The sequence below is a fragment of the Catharus ustulatus genome, chromosome 1, assembly GCF_009819885.2.
Source record: "Catharus ustulatus isolate bCatUst1 chromosome 1, bCatUst1.pri.v2, whole genome shotgun sequence".
NCBI lineage: Eukaryota > Metazoa > Chordata > Aves > Passeriformes > Turdidae > Catharus > Catharus ustulatus.
Window position 1 is genome coordinate 40,022,717 of NC_046221.1, and position 26,581 is coordinate 40,049,297.

Genomic DNA, 26,581 nt, shown 5'->3' on the forward strand with positions numbered 1-26,581 from the left:
GTCGGCAGATGATAAATCTAGACCCCATTTCTATTTAGTTATGGTTTCGAAAAACTTTTTTAGTTCTAAACCAGAAGCAGAGTAATTTCAATCCAGTTACACTTGAAAGCTGGTACTGGAATTCAACTTCCATCCAGTCCTTCATTCATTCCATTCATATTCAATCTGTAGGGCATAAACCCCCCCAATATTCTTATACCGATAATGTCCAAGACACTACAAGTGCAACACCATAACATACACTCATATTCTGATGCACCCTGTGCATGCTCCTGAGATGAAGAGGCTTCATCTTGAGATGAAGAGATGAGGGGAAGGAGGGGCAGGCACTGATCTCTCCTCTCTGGTGACCAGTGACAGGACCCAAAGGAATGGCCTGAAGCTGTATAAGAGAAGGTTTAGGTAGGATATTAGAAAAGGTTCTTCAGCCAGAGGGTGTTGGGCACTGGAATAGGCTGACAGAGTTCAAGAAGCATTTGGACAGTGCTCTCAGATACAGAGTGTGACTCTTGGGGATGGTCCTGCACAGGGCCAAGAGCTGGACCTTGTGGATCTCTTCCAACTCAGCTATATTCTGTGATTTTGTGGATTTTGTGAGATTTACTGCAAGCAGTTCAGGCACCTAACCTTGGAACCCTACCCACACATCACCACCAATTGTAGTGGGCAGAGACATAAGTAAACAGCTCAGGTAGAACAATTAGTATCTTCAGTTTTGCACAACAAATCAATCTTGCTCAGCAGCAGAAATGCTGGGTCATTACATATTGGCTGAGAGAGGCAGTAAAAACTCAAATCTTTCTGAGCACAGAAATGGTAAGCAGAATGTTTGTGCGAGTGTTTCATTTATTTTTATGTGTTGACTTGGCAGTAAGCATAGAGTTTAACATTAATTCTTTAAAAAAATTCAATAGTTGTATATCTTGGAACTTCTGATTTTTCTCTCTCTCTCTCTCACACACACACACACAAAGACATACACACAAACAAACAAAAAAACCCCTAAAAAAACCTGCAAACCAAGAACATCTACACAAACTTGTACATCACTCTTTCATGTAGAATTGATTATCACACAACACTCTTATAAGCATGGTTGTTGATATTATGGTTTTCTTGCTTTCTCTGTATTACTTTCATCTAGAGGAGATTTGCAGCACACAATACAAGAGCTCCAATACTATTTTCAGTGTCAAAATTAATGGAAAGCATCACAAATCTCAACACTGTAAATCACACTTCCTTCCTCCTCTTGGATACAAAACATAATTACAGATGAAGCTAAGCACAACACAATTTTTTCTCACAATGTTTTGCTTGGACATCAAGCCTTTCATCTCAGATCCTAACCCTCCTTAGATATTTGAATGTCTGGAGACCCCCCCATAATACTCAGCTAAGAGAACTATTATTAACTGACTGTCATTGCATCAGGGGACACAAAAGAAGTTCTTTACTTGAAATTATATTCCCAGTTTGAAGAGGATTCACATACCCGCTTTTTCAGACAACGTCCTGAACAGCTCCCTCCCTTGTATCTAGCAGCTCAGAGAGATACTAAAGGGAATTTTTGCTCCTAAAATCATGATGAAGAAAATACAATGCAAAAATTGTTAATTCACCAAGCTACCCTTAGCTCTAGTTGGATATCCCAAGCAGGAGGAAGGAATGCAACAGAAGCAATATATTCACTTCCCTGAACAAAGGCATTTAGGATAAGTCTTCTCAGGATCAGACCTATTCTCTGTGCAAAGAAAAAAACACACTTTAAAGAGGGGAAAAGAGTCTCTTACAATGCCATTATCAGCTCTCATCCAGGTGGCCTCTTAAGAATGCTGGACTTTTACAGAGCATTTAAAGGAACGAGGGATTGCACTATAATTCCTTTACTGGACTGCCATTTGACGAGTTATGGAGGCCACATCCCTTAAATAATCAACTCATACATAGATCCTGAATGTACAGATACAATATAGATATACTTTATAGGTACAGTTACACCACATAGATACTCATCTACTGATCCTGACTGAGTGATCCTCAGCTTCAGCACACATCCAAAATCACTACAGAATCCAGGACTTTCTTTAGCAGTTCTCCCTGCATCTCTGAAATCTTTGGTCATGCGTCCTAGTTCTTTCCAGATTTGGAGGCAACTCTTGAAATCTGTCACACACTTGAGCAACAAAGACCAAACTACAGCTTATCCTTTGGGACTTAGAAGAACTTTTGCTAACCAGTAAATGCAATATAACTGTTTCCTCAAAATGTTTCCTTTGTTTAATTCAGTAGCAGATAGCCTTTGAGCCTAATTTTTTTCAGCTGTTTATGAGCTTTACAAAACACTGAAGATCCTCTGCCCTTCTCTGAAAGTCACGGGACTCCACGTGAATATGGTGATAATTAGGTCAATGCATTAATCTGAAATAAGGACTGAGACTTCAGAACTTTGGAAGGAAATTTATAAAAAGAGCCCAAAACATCTCAGTGCTAATGATGAAATTCATTACAATAAAATCGACCAGTCTGCTTTTCTAATATTTCCAGACCATCTGAGATATTGCTGAATCTTAGCAACTTAATTAGCAACAGTCTGATGTAAGTGATACGAGTAGGATTAAAAAGCTTTTTTGGTTTCAAAGAATAGACTGGAACACCACCTGGAAAAGTGACTCTTAGTAATACAAGCCTACTGATTTTCATTTACTACATTTATTTTTAATGTGTATGATTCAGTTCTCAACTTGCACATTAATTTTACATCCTTTGTCATGGACTGGCTGGTACCATGGTAAAGCAAGAAAAGAATCAGTTTTGCAGATTTTAACTGAGAGGCAGCTAGTAATAAAATAAAATATATGAACATCTGGATCAAGAACATCTTGAACAGGAATTTAAAAATGGCTCACACAATGGAGCCATTAAATTATAGAATTACTGAACATTACACACATTACAGAAATGTTGCTTATATTTTGCTTTACTGACATGGTAAATTACCAGCCTTGTTCACTGTAACAGACACTTTTCAATTATCTGTTCAGATTTATCAGCCCAACTGGATTTATTACACACATGTAGACACCTGTTTTAGAAAATGAACCAACTGTGCCAAAACGACCATGCTGGAATCCTCTGGATCTCATCCAAGAGGAAATGCTTTGAAAGCATCGCTGAACTGCCCTAAGAACCCTTCAGTTTTATAATGAGGATATCAGCAGCCAAAGTAAAAAATAATTTATTATTTGATAATCTCCACATCAAAAAGATTAAAGAAAAAATACTATATTTTTATCATTTGGCCATTATTACACATCATGAAGTCCAAGACTAACAAGTCTTTCCTTGTGAGAAATGGCTGGTATCTTTGCTGTCAATCTAGTCCTCTTCTACAGAACATGTAAGTTTTATTTATAACAGGAAAAATTTATATTTATAAAACATATATATATATATAAACATATATATAATATTTTTATTTATAAGGGGAAAAAGTGAAAGGCAAAAGGATGAAAATAGAAAAAATCCCAAATTCTCATAAGAATTCAAATAAAGCAAAGCTCTCCTGACAGAAGGGCTTTTTTTTCAACTGCCTATTCCCGAGTACCATCCCAACAGAGACACCCTTCCTTGTAGGGCCACTGCTGGAGGCCAAGGGGGACACCCTGTGTGACATCTCAAGTATCACTGCTCATCAGCGTGTTGGCAGCTGAACTGAGGCATTAATTACATTCCCAAACAAGAGGCTGCAATCAATCAAAGGCACGCTTCATGATTCACATTTGGTGTTGAAAAACCTTCTCTGTCAGGAGTCTCATGGGAGTAGTTAATGACAGCAACCCCTGGGGGATTTCACACATGCCACACCACCAGATTAAAGGATGCTTCCAAAAGGTTTCTGTGACTCTGCCTACTCAAATGTTTGTCTTCATCACTGCCCACTTTAGTGCTGTTGTAAATGGGCTGGCCAGGATCTTTCCAAGTGAAACAGTCCAATAAAATTAACCCAAGTTCAAAAACTACATTCAGTTTGCTTCTACTTGCTCTGAAACCCTTCCGACAGGTAAAGTTTTGATCCAGGTCATCTCTGTGACAAAGATGACAAAGATGACACAGATTACAAAGTTCAGTTACTGCAGCTCTACAGCCAAGCTCTCACATTAACCCAGAAATTCCTTTAAGAAATTTTCAGTGAGTAAGAAGGGTGTCGACATGCAGAAGAGTTAATAGTGCTGCCTCCTGGACAAGCTAGTTAAAACAGACCCTCTTCACATATGTAACTTTAAATATTACACTCATATGGTACCATCACCTGTTACAAGTCAGAATTGTTCAGCTAGAGGAAAACAGGGAAATATAGCCTTATTATGATGTGGTGCATTGGCCTTTACCACATATTCCAAATTCTTCCAGTAATGTCAAAAAGGGATGCTTAGCATCCAGAATTGTGTCAACAATGCTGTTACACCAAAGACTGAGCAAATGGATTTCTCTGTAGCTCATGAGCATGTAAATACATTTCCATTCCTATTAAATATGAAGATCCTTTGTTTGTTTAGGGTTGAGCTGAACAATGGACCAATTCAGTCTCAGGGCAAGCCTGATTTCCAGAGGTCTTGAGAAAAAACACTTCAGTGGACAAGTATTTTGAGGTCTCTGTGTATGGGTGGAATAACCCCAAGCCCAGCAGAAGTTCCGAAGGAAGCGATGACACCCTTGAGACTGAGAAAAAAAACGAGAGAAGTGGAAAAGATGTTTTTGGATAAAGTATTGTTGAAAGCACATGTAAGAAATCTCCTCTAAATAGTCCTATAATAGGTTTAGTGGTAGTGTTTTTTTAAAAAAATTCTACCACCACGCTAAGAAAATAAATCTCTCCTCCTCTTCTTTCCTCAACATTTGTGAAGATCTTATAGAGCAAATTTTGATACAAATAAACTGATCACTGTAAAGAATTATTGTTACACATTAACCACTGAATAATCCACAGATGACAGTGACATATATCTAATAATGGTATGTTTCAACCTTAGGTAAATAATTCCAGATTTCCTTTTTTATTTTTTTTACAGAGCTCACAGAGAAAATCATTACTGATGTAGATAAATATTTCAAAGTTCAGTTCAGTTAAGAGCTTTACTTCAATTTTAGACTTCAATTTGCTTTTAGGCTAGTTTACCTATTTCCCCCCATTCTCATCCCTAGCAAGGCTGTATATTAAAATTTCATGTATTTTTTTATACAATAATTAGTTAAAAAATAGAAAAGAAAAAGAAAAAGAAAAAGAAAAAGAAAAAGAAAAAGAAAAAGAAAAAGAAAAAGAAAAAGAAAAAGAAAAAGAAAAAGAAAAAGAAAAAGAAAAAGAAAAAGAAAAAGAAAAAGAAACCACTAAAAAAGAAAATATGAGCAGGCTGCCTTTCACTACAGAAATTTCTTTGGAAAGCTACCATGCAAGAATGAAAGAGTACCATTATTAATAAATTTAGCAATGAATAATCACAGGTCGAAGAATTATCATTATCTGGTTGTGCTTGAGTTAACAAGTAGGAGTACAAAACATCTCATTTTTGAATGGCACTGTCAAACAATTTAAAGAAAATATTTTCACATTGCTCTTCCTTTTAAGAGTTCTGTGGAAACTGGAAATGGGAGGATCTTCTTGTCAAGACTTTTCCTCTGCTGTGTACACAGTAACTACACTTCAGTAGTTCTGCTGAAGAGTTTCAGACCTGGTATTTACTATAAAACTTCAACAGCAAATCTGTGAACTTCTCAAAACAACAACAAAAAAGTTCTGGTCACAGCAAAGGTTTTATACATTTTAATAGAAATTTATATATTTTAATAGAAAACATAATTTTTAAATACAACTGTAAAAAGTTCACTGACAACAGAATTGTACAGGTCATTTTTTTCCTTTCATTAAAACAAAACTTTTGCAGTAAATAACAAGGTAATACTGTATTAATTCGCATTACTCAGTTAATTTACTAAGGGTTATCCAGCTATTTGTTGTAAGATCTGCATCTTCATGGCTATCCAAGAGTCATGCACAATCTTGACACCTAGGAATGGTGAATTCACTCTCCAAGAAACCGGAAAAAACAGCAAGATGTGCCATATTTCCAACACCATCAGGGAAAGTTAATGTAATCATAGCAAGGTCAAATATGCTTATGGCTCAAGCCTAAATCAAACCTGCAATTTAAACAGCACTAATCTAGATGTGTGGAAAAGGTAATAAGTAAACACTGCTTCCTTTAACTGCTTAAGGCAAAAAGTATTATTGCTCATTTGTAAATAAATCAGTCTCAAAAAATTATCTCAGTTTCAGCAAACTCAATTTGATTATCCTCCCAGTAACAGTGAAAGCATTTTTGTCAGCTGCAACTGAAATGGCTAAAATCCAAATACCAAAAACTCCAGTAAAAATTCAGGTTTTATATTCAATTACCTGGAAAGTATCTCAAGAGCAATAGTAGTTTGTTTCTAGTTATAGGATGCAGAAAATGCAGATCAACATAACACTATACAAAATCACACATATATAATTATCATTATATCTATCACAAAGTGCCTTTCAGATTACTATAAATTTTTAATGAAGTAATGAAATTGCTTGTAGAAGTACCAACAGATGACATAATGTAACATTACTCTACTGGTGTATAATTTGAATGCTGTGCAACCAAAAGAAGTCTGTCATAACAACCCCACACAATACAGAATAGTCAAATGCTTTATTCTTCCTGTCAAACAATTAACTCCTTCTTTTTTATTTCTGAAAGTGAGCATATAAATATTATATGAACTTGCAATAATATGACCTGGAATTCAAATTTATACTGGAGTTCAAAATTCAAAGCTAACATCCATAAAATCAAAACAATCTTCTGCTGTAGAATATAATAATTAATTGGGGGGAAAAATTAAAAAATCACGTGCCCAAATAGAGGACAGAGTCTCTGTAATGCTTGCATTGGATTTATTTTAGTCTTGTTTGCCTTGCATGAAACAGCACAGTTTCAAAAGAAAACACCAGGAAACCTCTGAGCTTCAAGGACAAAAGCTGTTATCAAAAGTAAAAACAAAAGCAGTATTTTAGTTGCAGATGCGCTTTTCAAGAACCAAGTTTGCTCTGTGTTTTCCTTACAAGCTGCTGACCATGGGAACACACTTATTTTCACTTCTGCTACTGCAGCAGACAGCTCTGGTGATTCTGTGTGAAGTGCCTCAGCCATACTGGGATGGTCTCTCCACTTTCCCAAAAATTCCCTGGCACATCATCATCTTCCCAGTGGTGGCACAGCTTGCCTCCTCTGAGTGCAGTCACCTGAGCTGCCTGTGAGCTTCGTGGTGAGAAGGAAGATTCCAGTACCTCCTGCTCCCCAGCCTGCCTCAGCAGGGATGAACTTCCCAGCAGCTCTGTGCACCAGGTACAGGAAGATCACACAAGGATGCTCCACTTGGGGCAAAGATGTGGAGCACAACATGCCTTGGTTTCAGCCTGACCACCCAGGTGTACAGGAGACAAATCCAAGCCATGTTATAGCACTCAAGTCTAAAACAATGTGGTCATGGTTCAACCACAAAGTGAAATCACCTTACTGTGGGGGATAAACTTAACATAGGGACGTCAGATAATGGAGACAAGAATAATTTCTTTAAAAAATTAAAAATAGTGATGAACTTAAAATTAACTTGACTCCGAACTCTAAAGAAATGCTGAGGTCTTTTTCTTCCTTTCCTTAAACAAAATGGCTATGCACATAAAGGACCCTCACTATCAAGACAAAACATGTCTTACATGATCACGAACAACAAAACTCTCTTGGCAGTATTTAACCAGTTCTAATCAGAAGATAGAGTTTTAAAAAACCCACAAAACCGAAAAACAACTCACTAAAAATCAAATAAAAAACCTACCTCAGGACCAACAGGAAGTAGTACCATCCCGCTGAAGTTCCTGGCTAGAGCTTTTAACTCAACTATGAACTTTCCCAATTATTTCCAGCACTGAGTAACATCCTGAATTTAGCAGCACTGATCTTCACTTCTGGTTCCCTGCTGCAATGCTGTTTTCTAGCAGAGAAGGAATCTTCAAATCGGAAGTATAGCCCATACACAATGCAGACTTCAAACAAAGGACCATTGTCACAATGAGGAGCCTGCCATGAATAATCTCGTTATTGCAGTTAGGAATGATCTGACTCATGAAGCGTCTGCAGCGATGTTTCAGGCTACAATCACTTGCTTTTACACAAAGCACACCTGGCTATTTCACACCCCTCCAGCAAACAGATGCTTAGTAATGCTATTTGGTTTTATAAAAAGCCTCAAGACAGCACAGCCAAGAGAGAAGAGGAAATTAATTCTTCTACCATTATGTGTTTCTCTTCCCCTTCTTTGGAAAAGGGGAATACTGAAACTCTGAGCACAGCACTGGGACACAGCCACTGACACAGGGTGAGGCTGCACCCTGCCATGGGATCTCACAGGCCCTTAGAACAATCCTGCTTAATAAAAAATGCTGGTGACACAGCGTTGCACAGGTATGGAGCTGGATGAGCCCTGCTGGGCAGTTTTCAGGTTTCTACCAGCTTTAGAGGGAAAGCCATAGTTCTCAAGCCACTAAGGATTAATACTAGAAAATAAACATCCAGTTACATAAATATTCACAGAACGGGGATAAAAAAACGGTGCAAGGAAGTCAAGCTACATCCTTTATAAACAAGAAACCAACTCAATTTTACTGCAGAACTCAACTTACCAAACCTTTGACAGCCTTAGGCAGCCTGGGCAGGCAGGACTCCAAAATGTGATAAAATTATTATTAAAAAAAAAAAAGAAATTGAAATTTATGAGAATACACAAGTGTTTCTTAATAAGGCAAATTAAGTTTCTTTATGAGGATATTCCCAAGCTGAACACACATTTTAACTTGAAATAGAGGGAATGTTTTGTTAAAGCATTATGTAGATGTGAAGCTGCTTTTATGTAACTCAATTTATCAGAGAAACATGTTGTATCATGTTGTTAAAATATTATGGAGATAAAAGGATAATAATTGAAATATTTGCATATGATGTAGTACAAAGAAATAATGTATGTGAACAGGCTATTTGTTGTCACATTAGCTTCAAGCAAATAAGGAAATAAGGGTTGATTTATTGCTGTGTGTCTGGGGCTGTAGGATGGTTAGATTCTACTGACTGTAGTTTAAATAAAGGTCTAGAAAAGTAATGGAAAAAATCCTATCAATAATTCAGGACAAACTGATGGCACAACATGAGGTCTTTATGTTGAGATAATTAATGGATTTGCCTTGTTTATTCATAGTATTTAAAGGACTTACTTCTAACTGGAATTTCTTACATCTGCACTTTAAAGAACTGTTGACATGTTGAGGGTTGCATACCATACCCTTCATAAATAACAAACCAATTGGATCTGCTGTTCTGCAAAACTTGCCAGCACCTCTGCCTCAGGAGCCTGGATGCTCGCTCACCCTGGGGTCCTGCTGCTGCACCCAGCCACATCTCCTGGTGCTTTTCAGTTTGACTTTTTGATCCCACTGTTATCACTGTGACCCTCTCCAGAACCTGATAACTCTGATCATTATCACCCAGCCTCTACATTTTAATGAACTGAAGATGAGTTTGTAGACTCTCCCTTTGCAATGCTGGTCAGCTAAAACAGTTTTCTTCCCTGTCTGGTGCCTCACTGCAGCAGGCAAGGTGAGCAAAGAGGAGAGGAGGAGAAAGGGGAAAATAAACTTCATCATGCACACACACACATATGTTTACACATACATGCATACTTGGGTATATAAACCCATTTTTATGTACATACAATATACCTAAAATAAGGTTTACAAATATGGGATGCATATATAACCAGACAATAAAGGTGGAGCCCTGAACCCATGGTCTCATCACTGCTTTTGCTAATGGCTCCAAGTTTTACTCCCTTTTTACTGAAACTCCCTGGTAAATCAAATCCAACAACTACGGTTTGATTCAGGAGGGTGGTCCACCCAGAAGAAAGTCTTGTGACAATTCTCTCCGTAGCACCCGATGCCCACCATGGGGAGCAGGAAGGGGTGTGCCCACACCAAAGATATGGAAAAAATCATCATACACCCTCAGGCATATGCAGAGTAGGATCACATTTGAGAGCACTTAAGAGATTTAAGAAATCACTTTTTAAATACTTCCAGGTTTTTTTTTTGTTGTTGTTGTTGGTTTTGGTTGGGTTTTTTTTGTTTGTTTGTTTTTTTTACAGAGAGCAAGTAGATTAAAAGAGTGTTTATTTCAAGTGGTATAGCTAAGGATCTACAGGGTCTACAATTCCATGTATAGATATCCCCTAGGGAAAGAATTCCCTTCCATAGTTGAAACCAATCTACTCTAAACAGATCAGATTAAACCAAAATGAGACATTCTCAAAGCAGAATTAGACTGTCAGCATATTCCTTCATAATTCCACAGGTATTTTGGAATGGTACAGACCAACCAAAGATAAATAAAAGAAAAAGCAATTCTCAACTATGCATTTGTAACTATTTTCTCATTCCCTCCCAGTAATAGTCTTCCATAAATGTCATGGAATTACAGCATTTTAGACTTCTTAAAAATAAACAGAGGTATTTCTGGGAAATAATAATACTTGTGGAAGTATTAGCAGGCTATTGTTCCATTCATGCTTAACTTGAAAATGAAAAATTTCAAATTTTAAAACTTGTAAAAGCTTTGGTTTAAAGTTTCTTAATGTCATGCTACCAAGAAAAAAATCTGTATCCCAAAATAAAATTGCTGACATAGTCGTAAATCCCAAAAAGCAGTGAAAAATCCTGAACCTAAACTAAATAATACATTTTCTAAAAATAAAATTATTATGAGATTTCCTAAGCTAAGTCGTTATTTGTTCTAAAATTTGCAGTGTGTTATGGTTATTGAGCAGAACACAATTTTATTTGAGTGTAAAAGTTTGGGACTTTCCTCATATGACCTTCCTGGCATACTGCCAAGGCTCAGCTCTTGATGACATTTAATCTGAACATAATCCCTGAAATCTCTGTGCCATTACTGGGCTGCATGGGAATGATTCCCTGACAACATACACGGAATTGTGCTGCAAATTTTATTTTCAGCTCATGGCTGCTCCCCTTTCTTACTAGCTGATGCAAATTATTTGTTTGAATCAAGCTAAATAATCCATACCTTTTATTTGCTATAGAACCACATAATACCTAAATAAAAAATAAGCCAAACACTTCTTGTTTCAGTTGTTTTTTTACTGTTGGCTACCATATTTTTAAGGGAGCAAACTCCAGAAAACAAATGAAGTTCAGCAGCTGATGAAAAGCCCGGGTAATGAGCTGCAGTGGTGCAAACTGGCTGACTCAAAACAGGAGCAAGACCACACTGCAGCAGAGGGTTCCAGCTGAGGGTACTCACACTTGACTGTGGCCTGAATGAGCAACTGCCTTTACAAAGGAAGAACATACTTAAAAGAGCTTTTTTCATTCTCAAAGATGCCTCTGATCTCTGAAGCCAACTGTCGTTTTGTCATGAATGCTGTGAAAAATCACAGTGTCCAAGATTTCCACATCTGTGATTTCTGGCACTTGTGCAAGGGTAGGAGCTGAATAACTGATGTCTGAACAACACCAACGAAAATGAGGCAGCACAGCAATTTGTCCCACAGGAAAGTGTAGAAAAGCCTCAAAATCACTGCAACAAGATAAGTGTGGATCTCTGTTTTCTGTGTGCTCAGGATTTCAGAAGTATTTTCCCCCTGCATTCCCTGCAGGAGGTAGCTAGGTAGGCAAAGCAGCACTTTAATCTTCCTAATGCAGGTCCTAAAAGCAGTGAATCATTCAGCAGTAAGAGCTCCAGTATGGGATGCAGAGACCTACCCATTGACCTGCATACTTAGTTCAGCAACAATCTAAGTGTCATTACAGTTCATGGGAGCTCACACCAGTCTGCCTACATTTGCTGTGGTCCAATTGCTGCCTGAAGTAAACGTTGGCTCTTATTGAGACTTCTTGTTTACTGAGTTATCCCAACATTCTCCCTTTCCTATGAAAAGTAAGTAAATAAGATGAACAAGAAAAATTAATTATTTCCTGTGAAAAAAAATAATGAAATTATAACAGATAAAGTAGTTTTATGTGTTTTTAAAGACTTAATTTTCAGCAGAAAGCTTGCTTTGTTCAGTGGGCTTTTCTCCCTGTACATTAATCCCTTCCCAGAAAGATCTTTCCTACACAGAGTTGACCAAATTACCAAGGACCACAATTCTGTGGGGAAAGAGAAAGTCCTCTAAAACACACATAAAGCTTTATTTCATTACCTCTAAGTTACTTCTAATGCTAATCTCTTTATACACGTAAAAAAGTATCCTATTTCAAGGAATTCCTTCAGGTTGGGATGCAGAGGACCTCTCAGTTCTCCTCTTTAAGAAAGCTAAACTCCAAGGGAAAAATAGGAACTGCTCCTCCAGTCCTTTGTTTCTTCCAACAGATAAGGCTTGACCCAATCAAGAGCCACTTAAATCAATGGGGAGCCATTAATGTTTGGTTTAGGCCATGTAAGAGTGAGAAATTGAGAAACATGTTTTCACCTGGCCTTCAGCCAGGCACAGTGCCACCACTAATGAACAGCTGCTACAACGAGACCTTTTGAAAGGGTCATATGTGAGATGAATTAATGAACACAATGCAAATTTCACATCCACCTCAAAGAGGGGCAAAAAAACCACTGCAGTTTATCATAAATATGTTGAGGTGTTCTGATGCCAGCCTGTTGCCAAAGGAATCCACCAACAGGGAAGGGCAAGGTCTGTTTGCAATGCAGTCCTCCCCGGGAGATGCATTTCACGGCTTCCAGCCAAAGCCTCCAAGCGCCTCCAGGGTAGCAGTTGGGCTGGAGCTGCCCCATCACGCCCTTCCACTGCAGCCGGATTTGCCTATTTTTGCAGCTGACACCACCAAAGGCTACAGAAACTTGTAGTCAGCACAATCTCTTCCAAACTGACTTTTCAGTCTCTTCAGCTAATGAATACTGAGAGGAGTGCATGGACTGGCAACGACTGTAAACAGAGTTTACACAGGAGACCCCGCACCTCTCACAACCCTTCTTTTTCCTGACAATTTCTGTGTGACTCCTACCATCATGGTTCTCATGGCTCTCCCTAGCCTCAAACCTGCCCAGCACACCAGTTTGTAAAAGCACCATTTCATCTCGCACTAACACAACAAAATCCCTTTTGCTCAGCGTTTCTAATCCCCTTGATAACCGCGCTGTACAGAGATTGTCACGATGAAGAAACCTACCCTGGTTAGTCCAATGACTCAGCAGTGGTTTCTTCCTTTGCCACTCCAGTAGCACCAAGAACAGGCTCAAGAGCTTAAATCTTGATGAGAGATACAGGCTCACTGTGCAGCTAATCCTATCATTTTCAAGACAAAAACCCAAGTTTGTGCAGCTACTGTTGATGTACATGCTGCAAACATCACACCACGTACTATGTAAATGAAAAAATATTTGCACCAGTGAGTGAGGAAGACTATGGTTTTTGCAACATCTCCATTTGCAACAAAAAACTCAGAAACCAAAAAATGAAGCCATAAAGAGAGCAATCAAGGTTTATAAGGAATATTTCCTATAGAGGTGTACCTTATACAAACAATTTTTGGAAAAACACATTCAGCCAAAGCATCAGCAGTGCTCTGGAATTCAATGATTCCTTACACAACAGACAACTGCAGCGGGCTTCACAAACTAGAAATCCTACAGGGGAAAGTAAACATTTCCTATTTTATGTAAAGTGCAACAAACAAAGCCTGAAGAGTGAATTATAGGTGTGAAATTCAAAAAAATCCTTGTGTGCAAGCAAATGTATAATCTGTATGGGCAATCATCATGACCCTGTGTGATAAGCAAATACACACATACCAGAACAGCAATTACTTATCTAACTTGCTGTTGTGGGCCTGTGACAACACCAGCTTTGTGTGCTGTACCTCTTGGTGCAAATATGCTGCCTGATGGAAGACCACTCTCTGGAAAGCTCACTTGGGTTCAGAGGGATTGGTTTTGTCGTGAACTAGCTTGACATAAAACTTGAGTTGTGCCCCTAACCTGACTCTTATTCAATGATAAAAGATCTTATCACTATGGAAGTGTTGCTGTAAGCCTGAGCAGATGGCCCAAAGGGAGAAGGAGGAGGTGGCTTGATGTTTTTGTGGGTAACAGCACCTAGTGATGCAATGAGGAAGCAAAAGTTTGTATTTCAGTATCTTTCACAAATGCTAAGATCAGGAGAGACTGATCCTAGTGTATAAAATACATCAGAATCCAGAGGCTTGGGAAGAAAGGCAAAGCCAGTTCCAATCCACATCTTTACACGGTCTTCCCCTGCAAAACATGGTTACCTCGTCAATAATGCCTGTTGAGAACAGTCTCTCTCCCACGCCATCCTGCCACAGCTGTCATCTGGGAGTGTGCTAGTTGGCACGGACCAAAATCATGTCATGGAATGTGCTAGAAATTAAACAATATGGACAATCATAAGATACATGTCCTGGCCCTGATTAATTTACCCATGCAGAGAAAGCAGTGGTGAAGCAAACTGGAAGTGGAGTCGTTTTAGCCCATTGCTGCAGTTAAAATACAAACATCAGAAACAGGGTGGCACAGCAGGACCAAAGATTAAGACTCCAAAGTTTAGCCCTGTAGCCACAACATAATCTTGTTAGTACCATAAGAAAGCAGGAAGCACAAATAACTTCTAAACACAAAGTCAAACTTTTCTCTGAAAATAAAGAGGCCAGAAGATGAGTGCTACAATAGATATCAGGGCGCTGGCAAAGGCAAAGTGTGAAATGGATCCTTTCCAGTATTCAGTTTAGGAAGACAAACATTGTTTCACAAATTCACTGTAGCCCTGCTTATTTTCCAAGCTCCTTAACTCATGCCAAAGGGCTTGGACTTTCTGAACATCCTGTTCTGTTTCCTCCACTGCTAGTCTTAGTCCTCAGTACTAAATGTCTTTATTTCAGAGCCCCCTTTTCTATCATTTTATTCCAAACTCCTCCCTCTGTAGCTTTTGTATTTTACCTCTGGGTAAGAGTAAAGACAAGCAGATTAATGAGAAGTCTGAACAGCACATTAAGTTACACCTATTTTAAGGGCCCTTCTCAGTAGGCATCCCAAGGTGCTGCACAGAAATGAAACTAACTCAATCACATTTAAAACTAACAAGAAGCATGCAGATGCTAGCATGCCTCAAATCATAAAGATTGATGGTTAAATGAGTCCATAATTCCCCAGAGTCTCAGAGCCCCATGAACACAGACTGATTTATCTGTCACTGGATGGACGCAACAGCAATCTGCTTGAATTTAAAGTTAAGGAATCTTCATGATGGCCTGCCAGCAGGAAAAAATATTCCCACCTGATAAGGACAGGAAAACAGTTTTAGTCCATGAGCAGTAGCTGGCCATTTTGGGGATTTCCTATCTGACAAGCAGCAAATGGTTCCTCCACCTCCCAAAGATGACAGAACACATTTCTGCTCCTGTCTTTGCTGCTCCAGAGTTGCAAGAAGTCCAAGGTACAAGTGGTGTCATGGCAATGACTACAGTTGCACAGGCTTGGGCAGAGACAGGAACATCAACTCTCACTCCATCTCATCTCAGAGCTGCTGCTCTTGGGACCCCACTAACACCACAAGAAATGGCACCAAACACCTTGACACATCTGAGGTGCACCCTGCCCACACAGATACATCTCCCATACAGACACATCTTCTGGCTACTGGGAAATGACAGGGGACAAGGCATTTATCTTGGTACAAGAGGGACCCACTGCTGCCTCAGAAGTGCCAGGAAGCCTTTTGCTGCTGGTGATGTGGGCACAAAACTTGTCCACTTGTCCTACTTGTTACCTACTTCTTTGCCACAAGAATTCCCGTCTTGCTGCCTTCCTTCCCACAGCAGTGTTACAGGCTGACACCAAAGCATGCAGAGTTACAAGGAACTAACCATGATCCTAGTTGCCTTAAATAACTGCATTTCATTTTGAGCAGTGCACAGATAATCAGTCAGTCCTTACAGACACTTACTTCACTTTCTTGAGACAGTTCAGGAGAAAAGAACCATGTGATGCCCTTGCAGCCTCTTCAAACAAGTCATGTTGGAAGACAGCTGTGGCCTGCAAACTCTAACAAACAGTAATGTGGCTTACACTACATTCAACCTTACTTTAAATTATGTAACTATTAACACATGCAATAGCACAAATTAAAAGTGCACAGGAAGCTGGAGTTTCAACAGTGAAGTCAAAGCTAAGGCCTAAGGGTCATTTAAACTTTAAGCTATTCCTATTTCCTTGTGTGCAGCTGAGGTGATCACCAACATATCAATATCGTAAAATGAATTAAATTAGAATTGAAAAAGAAATTGTTATGGCTGCCAACATAGTGACTTTTGTGAAGAGTATGGACTTTAGTAAGTTGACCAAACCAGAGCTACCATCTTATGAGTGGGACATAGAATAACATCAATGTAAGAAGAACAGGAGGTCCAGAACAATGCTGGAATCACATTTTGAAACCAGTTAAGGAATATGTACGTGAAATCAGCTGAAAAGACAAAGCTGATGACATCAGTGAAGAAGGTCTGAACAGACTTCAGGTTCACACTGCTCAAGTAAGGAACACTTTCCTTACCATCTGGCTTAGAAATCACTCAGATTCCACAGTGGCCATATAATGGCCAACAGGAAAGTAGGAAAACTATTTTAAGTAAGCATCACTAAAAATAAAATGGGAGATGTGGTGAAAGGGGGAAAAAAACTGGTCAGTGATAAATATAGTATAGAGGTTTTCTATTTATAGTTTTAGAGCTATTTATATTTGAAAGTTTTCATTTAGAGACACAGAGGGCTTCCACATTCATCAGTCTGGTATTCATTCAACTACACAGTATTTATAGAAATATGTAAAGGCCAACAAAAATAATAAGAATGACATTAAAATTACATTATGTCACAATTTGGGGTTATCAATTCACATTCAGTTACACATAAACAAAACACTAGTATTACACTGACATGCTCTTTCAATGGTCTCCATGAAATCCTGCTCCAGCAACAAGGCAAACCAAGGTAAAAAAAAACAGTGCAACATTCTGACAATCTGACACAACTTAAGGCTGCCTGGAGACAAGCTCCTACAGGTGAACTTGCTCTGTGGGCTTGATTTCCCATACAGCTGAACCAGGAAAGCAGGACACAACCTGTGATAGCAGGACCATGGAGAACATATACAACATCAAACCTCAACAGAGAAAATCTAAAGGGCAGAACTGGAGAAGGCTCTGGAGACACCTAAGAGCACCTTCCAGCACTTAGAGGGGACCTACAGGAGATCTGGAGAGGGACTTTTTACAATGACCTGCAGTATAGGCACAAGTGATGGCTTTAAACTGAAAGAAGGTATGTTTAGATTAGGAAGAAATTCTTTACTGTGAGGGTGCAGAGACACTGGAACAGGTCACCCCGAGAAGCTATGGAAGCCCCATCCCTGGAATTGTTCAAGGACAGATTGGATGAGGTTTTGAGCAACCCCAGCTAGTGAAAGACCCAACCCAAATCATTCTATGATTCTATAATTCTGTAACTGAAGAGGAAAGGATCCATGAGTGTAGGATGACTGCTGAAAGACTGATGATATGCTGGAGGAGAACTGCCAAATACCCTGCACAGTCCTTTCCAAAAGCATTGCATTTGGCTCTTCAGAAGCCAAGGCATTCAAAAGAAAAGTGCAAATCCTCCTGCTCATCTCTGAAGCTCCTCACAAAACTGACGTTGTGCCTGGTTAAGAACAGGTCACGTTCATGAACCCATTTAGAAAATGCCAGCTGAGATGCATGCTGCTTGTAGTAGCATGAAAGATCTAACTTTAGTTTCAGAGTCCATTGACAGCTTCCTGCTAAAATTGACATCTGTTACTAACTTTGTTCATGTGACAACACTGTTTAGCCTTATTAACCAGCTGTCCTCTGTACAGCCCTTTTCCTGTTGTATTTATCAAGGAACTATTTTATCATGCTCTGGGTTTCATTTTGCTAGCCTGTTCTGCTAAGATAAAGGCTCTCAGAGATGCTTTTCTTGCTGTTCCTGTTTTAGTTTGAATCATTCCTGAATTCAAAATCCAGAACAACACATGAAATTTCATTTTACACATTTTTCTACACTGACTGCAAAGTTTCCATGCCTCCATCACCTTCATATTACACCTATTCCATTTTAGACCCATATTTATCTTATCTGTTTAGGTCTGGAGATTTGCCTTGTTTTTACACAAGTTTCAGGAACTTTTAAAAATATTTTCTCTACTTTTAAATGTTTGGGCTTTTTAGTCCAGCCAACTGAATTACCTACCAACCTCACGACCTTGTTTCCTTAATTTTACAGCCTGTCCTTCTGTGAGACGGAGTGGTATTTATGACCTATGTTTGCTTATGCCTGTATAATATTTAAATGGAAATAAGTAAATGCATGCTTCATATAAACTTATTTTGTATAACCGAATCTTCTTCAATGTCATCATGCTCAATGAAAACAAAATCTGAGAGCACATCAACATCTCAGTTCAGCAACGTTTTAAAGCAGGAATCATATTCGCTGCCTGTCACAGCTTGCATCAAAGACTGTTGATGTCCTAAGTTTCTAAGGGATTGCATCTACTGAGCCATTTACAGCACTATTTCTACAAGCAAAATAAACATGTCCAAGAATGTTGAGGCCAACTGGCACAGAAAGGTGCCATGCTAATAAAGTCTATCACCCTCCAAAACAGGGAGGTTGCTTTCAAACTGCCTACCGGGAACAATCCCAAGATAACTTTCAAACCTTACCTGGGAATACTTCAGGTGAGTTCCCGTAAGTACACACCAAAACTAGGCCAGGGACAGTCAACAGTAGATACATTTAATTTTCAGGGCCAGGGACTGCTTCTAGACTCCATTTAATTTGCTAGTACAGACATGCCCACGGCATGAAGACCTCTTAATGCCTGCATGACCCCGAATTCTTCATGCCTCTTGGTGCATCTTCATTAGCTTGTCATTCACCCCCCTTCCTTCTCAGAGACCAAGATAATTTTACTAAAACCACACCAGCCACAGATTTTAGGACAGTTTTCTCCTTCCTGGATATATTTTGTTCCAAAAGGGATTCTGAGATCTTTGTTTCAAGTTTCTTCTCCAGGACTGTTCTCAGTTTTGTCTTTCCATAGTGTTTCTTTGGTATTGGAAAACAAAACACTGCTCTTTTCCCAGATAAACTCTGCTGATCTGCCTTTCCACCTAAAGAAAATGAGTCTTCAGACTCACACACTTGCATCTTTCTCGTGCCACTAGGAAACCCAGATTTTCATGGGGTTTGGGTTTTTTTCTTTTTTCCCTGGTGCTGCCTAACTACCTTATATTTGCTGTCCTCAGTTCTTTAGTCACATCCTTCTTCTTTCTCAGCCTCAAATCTCTACTTACCTCCATTTTTTTTTCACTCCTCCTGATTTTTTCTGGTGCCACTCTTTTCTCAGTCATCTGTTTCTCACCTTTTCCTCCTGAGCTCTCCATCATAACACATCAGTCTTTCACTTGATTTCTCCACTACCAATTAGTGCCAGCTTCTATGCTATGATTATAGCCTCATGTAGTATCTGGTCAGCTTCCTCAAAGACCTCTGCCTTCCACCTACTATTTTTATATACAGCTGTGCATTCAGATCACCTTAACTGCCTCTTCTGTTCCCTCGTGGCTTTAGCTCCCTGCCTCTAGCTGCATCTAAACTACTTGGATATTCTCTCTCCTGACTTCTGTCAGGTGACATTTCTATATAAAAATAGATCCTATCAGGTAACACTGAAGAAAGTAAATCTCCTTCTGTTCCTGCATCCAGTCTTGGTGTCTCCTCTGCTATTCTTCATTCAGTGCTGCATCACTGCACATCCTTCCTCATCTCTGCCTTCAAGGAAAAATAAATAGCCCAGACAAAATGCATCCAGACTCTAAATTTTCATTAAATGATGGCTTCCTCTGGCCACTGACTGAAAGGCAGTTATCTGCCTGAACTAAACTCTCTTAGGTGGAAAGTTCTAGTTGTGATCAAAGGCAGAGAAACTCCCCCATGTTTAATCCACTGAAAACAGCAAATTGGTCTCGTGAACACCAGGGGGAAAAAAAAATTTAAAAAAAGAGAGTACAGTAATTTCACGACCATAAGGCGCACCGGACTATAAGGCGCACCCCCCGGGAGTTGGTAAATTTTGCAACTTTGCAGATCAGATAAGGCGCACCGGACTATAAGGCGCACTTTTTTTTTTTTTTTTTAGCGAGGCTCCGCCCCCAGCTCCCCCCGCGCGGTTGCTGGCCAAGGCCCCGCCCCAACCCGGCAGCCATTGGCCCCCGGGCCTGCCTGTATCCGCCATTCCGTGCGGCATCCCCGGGGCCAGGGAACGCCTGCCGCCGCTCCGTGCGGCGTCCCCGGGGCTGGAAAATGCCCGCCGCCGCTCCGTGCAGCGTCCCCAGGGCTGGAAAATGCCCGCCACCACTCCATGCGGCGTCCCCGGGGCTAGAAAATGCCCGCCGCCGCTCCGTGTGGCATCCCCGGGGCCGGAGAAAGCCCTCCGCCGCTCCGTGCGGTGTCCCCAGGGCCGGGGAACGCCTGCTGCCGCTCCGTGCGGCGTCCCCAGGGCCCCGCTGCTCCGGAGTTCCCTGGTGCTCCGGGTGCCCCCATGTCAGCGGGCTTGCCCCGCGCCGCCACTGCCCTGCCGCCCATCCCTCGCTCGGCTCGCCGGCGCCAACTGCCCTGCCTCCCATCCCTCGCTCGGCTTGGCGCACTGCGGCCCCGTCGGCCCCTATCGGGCTGTGGCCCCGCTGCCTCCAGCACCGCAGCCCCGCTGGCTGCGCCTGCCCCTATCAGCTGTGGCGCCGCTGCCCCCAGCACTGTGGTCCCGTCGGCTCAGGCCGCTGCGCACAACAAAGTTACAAAGTAGTAACACCTCCCTGCCCGCGCTGCTCCCGGTGCCTGGGGCTGCCGGGGGCCGCCCCCTGCCTTCCAGCCCGCACTGCTCCCTGTGCCTAGGGCAGCCCGGGGCCGCCCCCCGCCTTCCAGCCCGCACTGCTCCCTGTGCCTGGGACTGCCCGCGGCTGCCCCACCATGGCTACTCGGCGCTCCCGCGGCGCCGCCCCCCCTCGCGGCTCTCACTTCCAGGGTGGAAAATTTTGCAACTTTGTACATCAGATAAGGCGCACCGGACTATAAGGCGCACTTCCGGGTTTAGGGAAAAATTTTAGTCATAAGGGTGCGCCTTATAGTCGTGAAATTACTGTAATTACAATGTAGAGCAGGGATTCTTGTACATGAAGCTTTACTAGAAGCTGAAGAAGAATGGATGCCTACCTAAGTGGAAGAAAATGAAAGAAGTAGTGGGAGGAGATCACAAATCCAGATTGAGTAATCTTAATTTTCTGAGGTGAGGCTAGGCACCAACAAATGACTCCTCATGCTTGTGAAATAGGAAAAACAAATTTACATGAATCTCATACAGAACATAGTGTTTTGAACATAATATTCTGCAAAACTGGAAATGATTGCAGAAGCATGTAGCTGAAAAGAAAATACAGTTCAAGGATTTAAGGATATCTTTCTGCTAATCAAAGTACAGACTCCAACCCTTGATTATTCCCATCAAAGTATGAAATAACATTAAGGAATCAAACATTCTAAAACACCCTTTAATTGTTTTTTCCCCTTTAAACAACATAGATTTTATAGGACAAATATTAAGGACAGAGCTTCAAAGAACATGTGGATGTGTAAGAACAGAGTACCAAGCCAAGTGTCAAGTCTTTTACGATATAATAAAAATAGCATTTTGTTTTGAGAACTGGAAGCTTATCAGTCTCACTTTCAGTGCAAGTCTTTCCTGCAAATCCAGGCATGCAAGGAAGGACAAGCAATGAACAGCAGGTAAGGCTTGTGCCCTTAATGCTTTGGTTTCTCTCAAGAACTTAAAATCCAGCAATGCTACTAAATAAATAAGGCACACTGAGACACAAACAGAAAGAGTATGCCAATTGCTTTCATGTAAACAAAGTAAAGAGGCATCAAATTTAATTGTCAATAAGTGGGAGTATTTTCAAAGATGCAAATGGACAGTAAATGCAGAGTTCAAAAGGTATTCAGGGTTGGCCTGAATGATCTAATTGCTGCTGTAAATCTACAGTTCCTGGAAACTATTAAGTCTTCTGCACTGTTGTTAAAGATTTTAACATGTATCCACTATAAACACTATGCTAATTACAATTAATTACATTAATTTTCACTTATAATTTACACAGAGATTCTCCAAAAATGAAGCAGGCCAAGAACACATCCAAAGAGTTATTTCCTCTGCTAGGGCACAAAAGCATGCTGTGGTACCTGGACTCCTGATCCTAGATCTTGCATAAAACCTATTAAAATCTTTCTGGCAGATCACAGTTATCTGTGGTCTCTGTTACAAAGTACAATGCAGAGTCTGATCCATGGACCCTGGGAAAACAAACAACAAATAAACAAAAACCCACCCCAAAACAAACAAACAAACAAACAAACAAACAAACCACCACCCCTGAAATATTTTAGCTGGCTTTAAATCAGGATAATTTTTACATTAATGATGCAGGCAAAGGTGTAGTCTCTGACCAGTGCTGCCATAAATATTTTTTAGAAAGACATATTAGAGTAAAACAAACAAGATGTATCAAAGTCTACAACATTAATTCCATACTTGACATAGAATGTTCACAGTTCCTTCTAAAACTTCAGAAATCTTCCTCCCAATTCCCAGTGTTACTTTGACTTGCTTTGAAGACTAATTCTTTGCCAGAGGGGCTGTATAATTGTTTATGTCTCATCTAACCTGAAGTGGAAGCTGAGATTCAACAAATAAATATGCAAATATCTCCTAGTGATTTGTACTTGCTAAATATAATCTGAATGTTTATTGAGATCCTATTTAATAATTTCCCAATGGATGCATTTCTTGGAACAGATTAAATGACAATAGGATCAGAAAGCCAATCGTACAGAGCTAAGAAACAAAGATAAGTCCTTCTGCTAGGAAAAATGTTGGAAATACTATGCTTAGCAGGGAAATACAGCTGACTGGCTCCGTATTCAACTACTTGCCACACATTTACATCAAGGAAAAGCTTTTTTCCCACCAATGGAAGAATTTAATTACACGGAGTGCTGGGAAAAGAAAAGAAAAGAAAAGAAAAGAAAAGAAAAGAAAAGAAAAGAAAAGAAAAGAAAAGAAAAGAAAAGAAAAGAAAAGAAAAGAAAAGAAAAGAAAAGAAAAGAAAAGAAAAGAAAAGAAAAGAAAAGAAAAGAAAAGAAAAGAAAAGAAAAGAAAAGAAAAGAAAAGAAAAGAAAAGAAAAGAAAAGAAAAGAAAAGAAAAAAGAAAAGAGAAAAGAAAATCCATTGGGAAAGTCCTCTGTCACTGCTTTAGTCAAAGTGGCTGTCTTAGAATATGTCAGCTGGACAAACTGAAAATACAAAAATAAGATTAAAGATAGTGTATCTTCACCTAGCAATCGGTAACTATGTGTTCCAGCCAGAGAAAACACTGGGAAAGCTACTGGAGGAGTTTTCCTTTGGCTCAGGGAACAGATGAGCAAGAGTTCTCCTAAGGCATGACATACAAAGCCAAAAGCTGTTAAATTCAGTGGCGGCTAAAGCAAGTTACAACACAGTCTGCTCCAGACTGTGTGGACAGAGCCAAGCTGCAGTATAATAACATTTAGGGGGAAAAGGGAGCAGGCAGAGAAAACATACCTTATGGTTTTATCCCAAGCCTGAACCAGATTCATGAAGCTCTCTCAAGCAAGTCAGAATACAGAAATAGAAAAGGTTTTCTGCTTGAAGAGTGCTCACTTAGAGCACTGGTATTTTCTAGTCTCTATTCAACCAAGTTTTCAGCTCCCAAATGATACAGACACTTTCTTTGGAAGATTATGCCACTTGCTGTCGTCGCAGAAGATTTTTCCAGTCCAATAAATCACAATCTTTCCTGTCATGCATTCTTTCTCAATTAATCAATTTTTTTCTCGATGTCACTTTACCATCCCAAACATTTTGATCAAACCATTCTTACAGAACTGTTTTCTCTACGCCCCATTCTGATGTGAAATCTCTCACTTCATCTGTCCTTCCACATTTCTCTATGTTTCATTTTCCTTTACTTTCTCGGAATTTCAGTTAAACCACATAAAACGGTGCATAAAGACTAAAGGGAAGTTTACAAAGCCACTGAAGTGAAAAAAGGGCTGGAATTCTGAATTAAGGACTGTTTTTTGGTCAGCTGTGCAGTTCTTGGTCATTATGTAATAATGAGTGTAAAATCATTCTGCAGCTTCAAATAACTCCTATTTGTGTAATTTCCACTCCATTTAAGAATTAGTTGGAGCAACTGTACTGGGAATTTAAGGAAGGCAGAAGAAGTTAAGGGGATCTAAAAGGTTCAGATACAATGGCTGCAGTATTATCAGAACCAGGATTTAGGAACTTGGTCAGGATTCTTTTCTGTGAGGGTGGTGGGGAACTGGAACAGGTTGCCCAGAGAACCTGTGGGCGTCCAAATCCTGGAAGTGTTCAAGGCCAGGTTGGATAGGGCCTTGAGCCACCTGGGCAAGGGGAAGCGGTCCATATCTTAGGCAGATAACCTCTAAAGTCCTTTCCAACTCATTCTATGATTTTATGATCCTATAAGAAAAAGAAATTACTTTTTCCTCTTCTGTTATTATTTTAGGTTCCTCTAATTGTTTTATTTCAAGGAAGCAAGGAGTAATAAAATATAAACATAATTAAGAATGCTAGTACATTTTTACATCAGTCTCGTGTTTAATCTCTGTCTCTTTCCATATGTGAAAGCTGCAATCACAACCAACTTTTGGGAACAAAGTACATCAAATCCTCCCACACAGAGTTGGAACACACCAGGGTCAGCCTGCCATTTTCCCACTGAAGACACAACTTGCAGAAAGAAGTGAGCACTCCCTGTCATTTTCACTTAGCTTTTGCTGCTGGCAAAGCAGGAGCTCATCCTATAAATCTAAGTATTTTCCAATCAATTTGTTTTCAGAAATCGAATTTCAGGCCAGAAAAAGCACAACATACTGTATCTCAAGAAAATCAGAGCTGGTGAACATCTGCACTGTGGCTACTTACCTGGAAATCTTGATGGGTTTGTACTGTCACTGTATTTTAAAGCAGCTCTACACTGAAAATTTTACTATCCTGTACGTCTTAGCATTTTACAAACCCCTCTTTATCTGAAAACTTAAAGTTCTCTGAATCAGCCCCAGTTAGGGGGAGAGACTAATAGTGTCTATGGTCAGCATCTTAATATAAAGGAAATCAGAAATGTTGAAACTTGTCGTAACTGCTCAATAGTGTTGTCTCTTTGCACCATGTACCTACTACAACTAAAGGACTGTGACAAATTTTAACCTGACATCCTCAGAGTCAGCAAAAATTCAGTACTGCTTTTCCTTGGTGACAGACATGGCAGGGAATACTTTTCCTAATTTCCGGGTGAACATGAGAGAAACCTGCTGCCTTTCTGTGAGGTGCACATGCATTCAAGTTTCAGTTCAGAACACACAATTTCCCACCTGAAATCGTATTATTTTACCTTTACCTCTGTTTGTTGTTTACTGGGATTACTAAATCAAAGAAGGGATGATTGGTTTTTAAATTAATTTATGAAAGGACAATTAAAGATGCTGATGGCTAGAAGGATCAACAACAGATCAAAAGAGAGCACGAATGAGTAGATGTGTTCTGAAAGATTTTCTTAAATGCAAGCATCATGAGTGTCTCAAGACTGACCCATTACAAATAGAGGTCTGCCCATCATGACACCAGGGAAGAGCTCTTACTGACTCTTGAGCAGAAAGGGAAAACAGCAAGACCCTCACTCAGTGGTTCACATTTGAAGAAAAAAATAAAGTGAGCTCCATTTAGTCCTTGCTGCCTCTGCAGACATAGGAGGAGCATGAAATTTAAGTGCTTGTTCCCATCCTCCTGTCTGATGAAGGTCATGGGAGCTAGAGCTTTTGTAGGAAGCCCCTAAAGAACTCACGTCCTCCAAGGGCCCAATTCTGCAGCTGTGCTTGACAGAGCAGCTGTCAAGGTAAGAAATATTCCCTGCACACAATATACTTTTGTACTTCAAAGTGAAGCCCCTGAATAAAGAGCCCAGTAGATGACACAAGATCAAGGAATTAAAAACTAACCAGTAAGTGTAACTCTATGGAGACTGTTCCCTTCAGTCATTGAGTTGGGTTGGCATGGTTGTGGAAGCTTTGTAACTGTAAACAAAGCATTTCAGGCTGCCTTTCTTCTTTTATTTTTTTCCTTTTTTCAATAATTCCATTTTCATTTATAACTGATCTAGTTCATGATACAACTCAAACCAATCAAACACAGATTCTTTTTGGGTTCTTTTCCTTTT

General features: G+C 39.9%; 1 protein-coding gene across 5 annotated transcripts in view; it reads right to left on the reverse strand.

The window, feature by feature from the left end:
- THRB (thyroid hormone receptor beta) overlaps positions 1-26,581 on the reverse strand; it is a 158,440-nt gene that overhangs the window by 95,783 nt on the left and 36,076 nt on the right. Inside the window, exon 1 of one of the 5 annotated variants that reach the window (XM_033052570.1) lies at positions 14,444-14,552. The exons of the other annotated variants lie outside the window; for them this stretch is intronic. The gene's annotated coding sequence lies outside the window, so the exon portion shown is untranslated. Of the gene's footprint in view, positions 1-14,443; positions 14,553-26,581 lie in introns of those variants that run through there. 5 annotated transcript variants of the gene reach the window in all.